Source organism: Dipodomys spectabilis, unplaced genomic scaffold (genome assembly GCF_019054845.1).
Source record: "Dipodomys spectabilis isolate Male_0828 unplaced genomic scaffold, ASM1905484v1 ptg000157l, whole genome shotgun sequence".
Lineage (NCBI taxonomy): Eukaryota > Metazoa > Chordata > Mammalia > Rodentia > Heteromyidae > Dipodomys > Dipodomys spectabilis.
In genome coordinates, this window is record NW_024870834.1 from 18,574,612 (window position 1) to 18,585,000 (window position 10,389).

The 10,389-nt window shown below is 39.3% G+C and overlaps 1 protein-coding gene across 3 annotated transcripts in view; it reads right to left on the reverse strand.

Annotated features, from left to right (window-relative positions):
- Ttll5 (tubulin tyrosine ligase like 5) overlaps nt 1-10,389 on the reverse strand; it is a 246,977-nt gene that overhangs the window by 48,483 nt on the left and 188,105 nt on the right. The gene's annotated exons all lie outside the window — the stretch shown is intronic.

The window sequence follows — 10,389 nt, forward strand, 5'->3', positions numbered from 1 at the left end:
CCACAACCAATACCCCCCACCAAAAAATAAAATTAGGAATTGTTAAGTGTACCTTTGCTATTAGTATAGTGTTTGGGGTTTATAAAGTACCTTCTTTATACTATTTTATTAGGTATATCCCCGGGCTAGCAAGTATGCCTTTTTATAAATTTGGATGCCCTTTTATAAATTTACCAAAGTCAAAAGATAAATAGCATGCTTGGGTGCTGTCCCTCAGCTTTTCAGCTCAAGGCAAGTGCTCTACCACTTAAGCCACAGCACCACTTCCAGTTTTCTGGTGGTTTATTGGAGATAAGAGTCTCAGGGACTGTCGTGCCTAGAGCTAGCTTTGAACAGAGATCCTCAGATAGCCTCCTAAGTAGCTGGGATTACAGGTGTGAGCCCCCCAGTGCCTGGCTTAAGTGTATTTTTTATTGTCTTTACTGGTACAAAGGAGTTGATCAAATAAATAAAAATTTAAAAATATATATTATATACACACACACCACACACACACACATATATATATATATATATAATATATGCTACAAAAAGAAAATAACTTTAAAAATTGCTTACATTAATATGTGAGCAAAAAATAAAGTAAAACTACTATATGAATTCCAGTCATTATATGAATAAAAAATCAACACAAAGGTAATTTGGCAAGAGGATAGGCCTACAAATAAATGTATAAAACCTCCACTACAGATTAGGGAGGTACATAGATCTGTAGGAGGTCGAGGTATACTTTCTTCGAGTAGATACTGTACAAGTTCTTACACCTATTTACTTCATTAACAGTAGGGATTGTGTGTGTCACAAATTTTGTTACTAGTCCCTCAATATGATCAGTACTTCTGCCAATATGTATCATAAAAACATGAAGCCACATTAAGAGAAAAATAATATAATCAATGAAATACATAGTACTTTTAATTAAAAGCATTTGTGTATGAGTATGTGTATGCTGTACTGAGGCTTGAACTCAGGGCTTCAAGTTCCTGCTTGGCCTTTTTGTTCAACGCAGACACTCAACCATTCAAGCCACAACTCTACTTCTATAAAAGCATTTCTTGAAATTGGCTTCTGTTGGTAGTTATGATATGCTAAGATGGGATGAATGGAATTTTCATCATGCTAGGCCTGGTAGAATGAGATGAGAGCTCCAAAGAGATTAACCTTTTACAGGAGAAAAACAAAGGAGGGATATCAATGCTCCATAGGAAAAGTACTCATTGCCTTACTCATGTAACTGTAATCCCTCTGTACAGTATCTTTACAATAAAAATAGTAAAAAAGATTAACCTTTTAGTTAGGTGTCACTAATATTATTTTTGTCCTTTATATATTTTCATTGTTATTAATTTGTTTTGGTGCTGATCCTGGGGATTGAACCACAATCTTCAGATCCAAGCCTCCTGAGTAGCTAGGATTACAGGCATAATCAACCAGATCTCAGCTCAATTTTAATTTTTTCAGATTCAAAAGATGAATTAGGAAGATTCATAAAAATGTCCACTGGCCCTTCTCATGCCTTGGGATGTCCCATTTCCAAGAAATGAGTCCAGAGGTCTGGGGAGGCAGAAATAAGAAGAATGGAGGGATCTCATGTGGAGATCTTTGATTAAAATGCTTGACAAAAAAATAGGTGATTTGATAGTTAAGAGGATCTGAGCACTTTTAAACCGAATGCTCCCCCACTTCAGCAAACTACCTGAAGGATAAACGAAAGGACTTTATTAATTCTTCTTCATGTCTGACCCAAAAAGACTTTTTTAAAAAAACATGTGAATATAAGAAGGTTTTTTAGTGGAAGGCCATGGAGTCCAGATTGCTTAGCAAACTTCTATGGTACAGGCACTAAAGCTCCCAGAGATAAGCCAAGCTTCTGGGACTAGTTCTGATACAAACCCCTTCTTTTCAACTTCAGTTTCCCTACCTAAGGTCCCAAAACCTATGGGAGAGGATCAACAGGCAGGAGGAAGGGAGGCGGGAATGTGCTGTCCCAGGGGATGCCTCGTGTAAGAAAGCAAGAAGACCAAAGTCAGAATGAGGGCTGAAGAAATCAGATGTAAGAACACTATGCTTCCTCCTCCTCCCATTTCTTTTCCTTTCTTTCCTTTTTCTTCCCATCCTCTCTTTGTTTGTGGTGCTAGAGATTGAACCCAGAGCCTTGCACATGATAAGCAGGTACTCCACTAATGAGCTACATTCCATCTACAAAACACTCTTCAGTGAGGAATATCTGTAATGTTGGGAGGAAATTGCTATCAATAAGAACTACTCAAAAAATGTACCATGGAGACAACTTAACTAAAACCATATTTCCAAATTCATCAATTTTTTCTTTTTATCAAAATCTTTATGGGATATCTAAGTGACAGAAAGAAGAAAGAGGAGAAAGGACAAGTTTTGAGAACCATGTTTATAATAAGCACCTATTCTAATTAAAAGAAGGGAAACCATACACACACACACACACACACACACAACACACTAATACATACACACACACACACACACACACACACACACACACACACACACACACATGTATTTGCACAGGGCAATTCTGGTAGGATATACCAAAAAATAGTAATTTCTATGGCAAAGAACTCTTTAGGGGTCAAGGTAGATAGAAGTGGGATTAATACTTTGCTATTAATAAATCTATATCTTAAATTTTATACTCTGTAGTTACTTATTATAAAAACATATCAATTATTTTAAAAAGAGTTGTGATAGCATGTAAGCAGGTAACAAATGAGCTCTGAACAGAGTGAAAATAACTAGGTGAAGCCCCAGTTTCAACCAGTGGGTTGAATTTGCTACAGACTAGATTTGAAGAAGAGACTATTTAGTCTTGGCTACAAGAGGCAGAGACCCAGGCTAAAATGGAAAGAACATGATTTTTTTTTTTTTGTCGTCAAATGTGCCTGGGCTCAAAGAGAAGTCTGGTTACTCACAAACTGGGTGATCTACTCAAGTAAATTAACCTCTTTGAGCTTCAGCTTTGCTTTCTCATAAGCAATTATAACTGCTCTGCTGGATTGTGGGATATTGAAGGAAGTTCAGTCTAATCCAGCATTCCATTAAGGTTTCTTGAAATAAGTTGGAGCACCAGGCGCACAATGGATACCCAACAATTTTTCCATTCCTTCCCAAACCTCCCCCTCATTAACTGAAGGATGGGATGGCATACAAGCCTACCTAGAAGTAATCCTTTGTGAATGGTAGTTGGTTATGCATTTTTCCAACATCTTTTTCTGGTCTTACAGTGATACTCACTAGCTATGAAAGCAAACTCTTAAAATAAAAACATATGTTTAGGATCCCAGATAATTTACTCAATCCTCTCTTGCAGAAATATTTTTCCCTCTCCTGAACCCTTATAAAATTTTATTTGCATGTCTTATCACAGCTTAGCCATTCTCCCTTTGCACTATAACCACTGATGAATGTACTGCTCTTCTGTACAACCCAAGTGGAAATGAGTGGTTTGTACATGGTTGTGCCCAGGTGCTAAATAAACATTACGGAGAGACCAGCAAAATATCCCAACTATTATAATTTGTTAAAGCAATAACTCAAATTTCTATACAAGAAGACAGGCAAATGTGTGCTAATATACAGATGTAATTTTTAAATAGCACCATTCTCTGGATTTTGAATAGTAACTATTGCATTATTTTAAATAAGCTCTTGGTAGATCCTAAGCAAAAATAAGTTCCTCTTTCTAAAGGTGTAAATCTTGTGTGAAGACCTTAAACTTTGATATTCTATGTAAAGTCAATCCTTAATTTTACCTAACATGTTAACTGAAGTAAGTTAGGACTTAGTGCTTAGGAGACTGACACTTGCCCGGATACTATCCTTTTACCTGTTCTTCCTAAATTTTGATTCTGTTTTAGATAATAATGTATGCTTAGCTTGAAACAACAACACAATCTACTCTCTTTTGTCTTTAGAGATAATCATATGACACAGTTATAGCACATGAGATGTTTTAGGAAAACTCTTAAAGAAAGCTTACTTGGTTGGTTCCTATCTTTTTTCCCTTACAGTTCTTCCTAATGGAGAACACAGAATTAGCTAGAGATGGGTCAGGCCCAGAATGAAAGGATTCACTGTAGAGGACAGAGACAGAAGGAAAAGTAAGTTTCTGATGTCACCATGGAGTCTGAAAGAACCTAGCTTCAGGTTTCTAATCATATGAGAAAACCCCCTGTAACTTGTTTATTAACCCATTGATGCAGGGATGGGGGAATCTTGTTACAAATGGAATCCTGCTATGAGAGCTGATTCTCAGTCTACCACACATTCAAACTTGCTTAAAGGCGCTACATTATGACTTGTAGTGGTCAACACACTGAGTGACCACTGAAGTGATTACAGTTGTACACCACCTGCAATCCTAGAGTCAGTAATGAGATGAGTCCTCAGGTGTACTGGTAAAGCCCAGGTTAATTGGGGTGGGATTACCATCAAATTTGATACAAAGCAGCCTAGGACAACACTGGGACTATGTTAAAAGTGGGCATGTCTCTGAATGAATTTACACAGGCAAACATGAGCCTTCCTGTGTTCCCCTACCCTTTCTTAGCCCAATCCTGCAACTCTACTGACCATAGATTACATTAACTGTTTTGTCCTGATAGCCATTCCAAAAGGACAGAGGCTCTGTGTATATAATTTCCAAGTGAACTGTGGATACAGGTTAGAGTCAGGCAGAGACACCGTGTGAACTGTTCCCTTGTGTCCTGGAGTGACAGAGCTGGACGACTGAGGACTGATTCTACTGACCTGGTCAATATATACATGACTCTTGCTGCTCTGCTGGGCATGTGTGGGAAACAGCCACACTGCAGCAAGAAGGCTGAGGAAACCACAGTTTGAGGGTTGGCATTGTCCCAGGCAAAGGACTGGGAAGGCCCTCTTCCTGCCACCACACAGGGTGCTCGTGGGTGGGAAGGAGGGATTTCTGATAGAACACAGACTGCTGCTTGGAAGGTCACAAGGAAGCAAGATTTGGATTCTCATACCAGAAAGATAATATTAGTCAGAGATTAAATTCTCTAAGTAAAAAAAAAAAAATCTTTCAGAAAGCACTCCTTTTAGTTTTCACTTAGGCTTGCTGGAGGGGAACAGAGCTGACAACTCTCTCCGTAATAAAAGAGCTCTGGTAAATTCACTTTCGAGAACCAAGGGAGATAAAGTAGCAAATGTCGATCTCTATTTGAGTTGGTCGATGTTGTTTTGTATCCCCTTTCATACTCTGGTGGGGCAAATACATGAGACATCATTGTCTCCACAGTTGATTCAGCTCTAATTTGGATAGTGTTCCTATTACACAATACACAAAGTCACATGTAATATGTTCCAGTATAATAGTTAACATACAGGGACAACGTGTTTTCTTGATTATGTAAGCCACTAATCACTGACCTGACTACTACAGGCTGATGAGAGCTGTTCAGTGCTAATACACTTTGACTTTTGTGTAAGCCTCTGATGCTAGAAAACTCTGGAAACCCAGAGAGGGTGAGGGTAGCTGTTCACATACTTCCAAAGGCCTTTGTCTCACTGTATGGTGTCCTTGAGGGTCTTACATTCGCAATGTTTGTCAGCAATGACAAGACTTTATTTTTATCTTTATTTTTCCTTTGATTATTATATATGAGGAACAGCTTATGTCTCATTAAAAAAAAAAACTGGGCTACATACTAACACTCTTTCATGAAGAAGATAAAGATGAAGAATAGGAAGAAGAGGAAAAAGTCCTTCCATATGTTAAAATATGAATAAACCTAGAGGATATTATGCTAAGTGAAATAAGCTAATTACAGCTGGACGCTGGTGGCTCAAGCCTGTAATCCTAGCTACATAGGAGGCTAAGGTCTGAGGACCATGGTTCAAAGCCAGCCTGGGCAGCAAAGTCTGTGAGACTCTTTTTTTTGGGGGGGCGGGGGTTCCAGTCATGGGGCCTCAACTCTGGGCCTGGGCGCTATCCCTCAGCTCTTCAGCTCAAGGCGAGCGTTCTACCACTTGAGCCACAGTGCCTCTTCCAGCTTTTTTTCTTTTTGCTTATGTGGTGCTGAGGAATCGAACCCAAGGCCTCATGCATGCAAGGCAAGCGCTCTACCACTGAGCCACCTTCCCAGCTCCTGTGAGACTCTTATCTCCAATAAACCACTAGAAAACCAGAAGTGGTGCTATGGCTCAGGCGGTAAAGCACTTGCCTTGAGCTGAAGAGCTCAGAGACAGCACCCGGGCCCAGAGTTCAAGCCCCATGCCCGACCAAAAAACAAAACAAAACAAAACAAAAAGAGAAATCCTACATTATGCTACTTTTGTAAAGTACCTAAAGTAATCAAAGCCATAGAAATAGAAAGTAAAAATGGTGACTATCAAGAGTCTGGGAGAAGAAGCAAAAAAGGAAGGATTGTTCAGTGAGAACAGAATTTCAATCGATTTTTAGAGATGTGTGGCACAATTTACAATAGTTGACAATACTGTATGGAAAAATTAAGGATTATTAAGAGGGAAGATTTACATGCTGCACACAATAAGGGCAGCATTTATTGAGCTTTTGCTATGGACAGCTTTTCCCTATACCATTCGTCCTACCAATCGCCTGAGATAAGTCACATAAAAGAAACCAAAGCACATAATCAACAGTCATCTATCTACATTGCATGAATACTGAGTTGTGATCTGGAAATTGCACCCATGGGGTGTGGCTGAGCCCAACTACACCACACTCCCTTCTTTATTTATGTTATGATGCTGACACCCTTTTTAAAGTGGATCTATTTAAGTCTCTTTTCCAAAGCAATATAAAACAAACTTGTTACTATGTCTAACTCTTGCCAGATGCATACAGATAGCAAAGATTTCATTTGCTTCTCTCTAAAATTATTCTTTGTAGAATAATTTGTAAGCAAATCTGTTAATTGTTTTAAATATTGAAGATACATATAGGGGACTTGGTATGAACACCTTTAATCCCAATATTTGGGAGGCTGAGGTAAGAGGATTACAAATTTGAGGCCAGCTTGGACCACACAGTAAATTCCAGGTCAACTTTGGCTATATAATGAAACTGTCATTAACAACAACAACAACAACAACAAAATGGCTCTTGCCAGACATTGGTGGTTCATGCCTGCAATCCTAGCTACTAAGGAGGCTGAGTTCTGAGCATCACATTTTTTTTTTTTTTTTTTGAGCATCACAGTTTTTGAAGCCAGTCTAGGCTCCAAAGTCCATGACACTTACCTCCAATTAATCACCACAAAGATGAAACTAAAACTTGGCTCAGGTGGTAGAGCACTAGCCTTGAGCACAAAAGCTTAGGGACAATGCCCAGGCACTGAGTTCAAGCTCCAGGACTGGCTCACGTGTGCAAGGACACAGGCACATAGGTGTGTGCGTGCACACAATCACACAGGTTCTTTTGTATATGAATATTTTTAGTATACAGATATCCACAAATACATACAAATTGAGCCTTTCTTTTATACTTGTATCTAAGAATGTAGAAGTGCAAAAGCACAGTATATCTAAATGACTGTGTATATTTGTGTACACACATGTATACATATTCACTCAGAATGAATATCCATTATCTGAAATGTTTGGGGTTGGAACTTTTTCAGATTTTTTATTTTTTTTGTGTTCGGTCGTGGGGCCTGAACTCTGGGCCTGGGCGCTGTCCCTCAGCTCTTCAGCTCAAGGCTAGTGCTCTTCCACTTGAGCCACAGCGCCACTTCCGGCTTTTTTCTTTTTGCTTATGTGGTGCTGAGGAATAGAACCCAGGGCTTCAGGCATGCAAGGCAAGTGCTCTACCACTGAGCCACCTTCCCAGCCCCTCAGATTTTTTTTTTTACTACTTGCATATACATAACAAGGTATCTTGAAGAAGGGACCTAAGTCTAAACAGGAAGTCCACTTATATTTTACATACCCTGTAAACACACAGTTTAAAGGTAGCTTTATATAGTATTTTTAGTACTTTCATTCATGAAACAAAGTTTCATGGTATGGAATTTTCTACTTGTTGCATCATGGCAGGGCGTAAAAGTTTTTGGATTATGTGACACTTTGGATTTTTCTGGCTCCAACCTGTGTTTAAAATACCAGTAATAAGCGGAGTGCCAGTGGCTACTGCTTATAAACCTAACAACCTAGGAGACTGAGATCTGAGGATCACACTCTGGAGCCAGTCTGGGCAGGAAAGTCCGAGCTATGGCTCAAGTGGTTGAATGTTAGCTTTGAGCCAAAACAGTCAGTGATATCCCAGGCCCTGAGTTCAAGCCCCAGGATCAGTACACACATACATGCACATGCATGTACAATGCACAAGTACACACACACACACACACACACACACTAGCAATGACCTTAGATTACGAGCTCAACTGAGTTAACAAAAGAGAATTCATCATCCTCATCATCATTCTCATCGTCATCATGGTCATCATCATCATTGTCATCATCATCATCATTTGTGTATGTGTGTGCCAGCCTTGGGGCTTCAACTCAGGGCCGGGGCACTGTCCCTAGCCACTTGAGTCACAGTTGTACTGCTGGCTTTTTTGGTGGCTAACTGGAGAACAGTCTCACAGACTTTCCTGCCTAGAGTGGCTTCAAATCTTGATTCTCAGATCTCAGCTAGGATTATAGGCATTAGCCAACAGTGCATCGCTTAATGATCTTATTTTTAACTATCTGTTTTTTTGTTTTTTTTTTGGTCGTTTGTAGGGCCTGAACTCTGGGCCTGGGCGCTGTCCCTCAGCTATTTAGCTCAAGGCTAGTACTCTACCATTTGGGCCACAGAGCCACTTCTGGCTTTTTCTGCTTAAGGAATTTAACCCAGGGTCTCATGCATGCCAGGCAAGCACTCTATACTGAGCCTCCTTCCCAGCCCTAACTATCTATTTTGTTTATTCACTATTTATTTTATTTATTAACTATCTTTTTGTTTATCCATGCATCATCCCATTAGTCATTTGTTTGGCAGAAATGTGATTTGAACTCTGGGCTTCACACTTTCTACCACTTGACTCAAGTTTTATTTTTCTTTTTTTTTTTTTTTTTTTTTTTTTTTTTAAATTTTATTTTATTTTATTTGAGAACATACTGTACAGAGGGGTTACAATTACATGGGCAGAATAATGCATACATTTCTTACCGAGCATTGCATCCTCCTCCTTTGTTTACCCTTCACCTCCCTTCCCAGCCTCCCCCCTCCCTCCCACCCAATCATACCCCCCCTCCTCCCCCCCCACCGACATTGTAAAGCTGGTTTTGACATGACATTTTGTACTTCTCATTGTTGCAACAGGTCCACCTGAATCCTTAAACGACTTGTTTGTCCCCGTCTCCTCCACATGTTATACTGACATCAAATATAGTGAAAGCAGGGGTTACACTGTGGGGGAGGGACATACAAAGCAACAAAGAAATAATCTTATAAATGCATTAGAAACACATGCATGAAAGAAACAAAAACATTAAAATACATATTTGAGGTTTTGTTTTCCTAACATCACATTATCTGACTTTTTCCGCTTGACTCATCAAGTTTTATTTTTCATTTGCTAGGAACTGTTGGGAATTATTTGTATCTTGAGGTCTTTAATCTCCTAATAACATGCCTGCATCCTATGTCTCCTACTTAGCAAAATGAAAATAATAAAAGCACTCTCTAAGCTCCTATACAACTTCAAACTTAAGTTTATAAAAATAAATTCATCTCTGTCCTTCAAATGTATAATTTGTTTTATTTGGCCTGGAACAATACCTGGGTGGCCTACTGTGCCAATCTCACACGGGCCTTGCCATCATTTCTCCATTAAGTAGTTTTCCTGTGGCTCACCATCTCAGGTAGGTAAAGTTTTTCATGTTGAAGTCTGTCTTTCATTATCTTACACAGAGCTACTGCTTTCTGAGTCTACCATAGGCACACAATGAGAAACAAACCACAGGAGTGAGACAGGTAGAAACTGCTGACCAGGTCCGGTGGAAATAACAGTTGAACAGTGCAAGACACACAAGTCTGTTCCCAAGCAGCTGAAGTGAAGAGCTGCCTCAGTATCTACAACCAGGCTGACATCTAGGTTTGCACTGATGACACTACATTTCCTTTCATTCTTGTGTATGAGAGTGGGCAGCAGTGCAGCAACAATTTATTGATGATAAATCTGTAACTAAGGAGGAAACAAAACTGTTTCTGTTAGGAGCAGGGGTAGAAGGCAAATGAGCTCAAGAAGCCCTCTAAACCTCATCAGTGGAGTGGAGATAAATTTACACATGATACCAGAAATTCTCCCTATGTGCCCATTTCTCTCTAATATGACAAGGAGGTATTATCTATAAAACAACCTGATAGTCAAGAAACTTCTT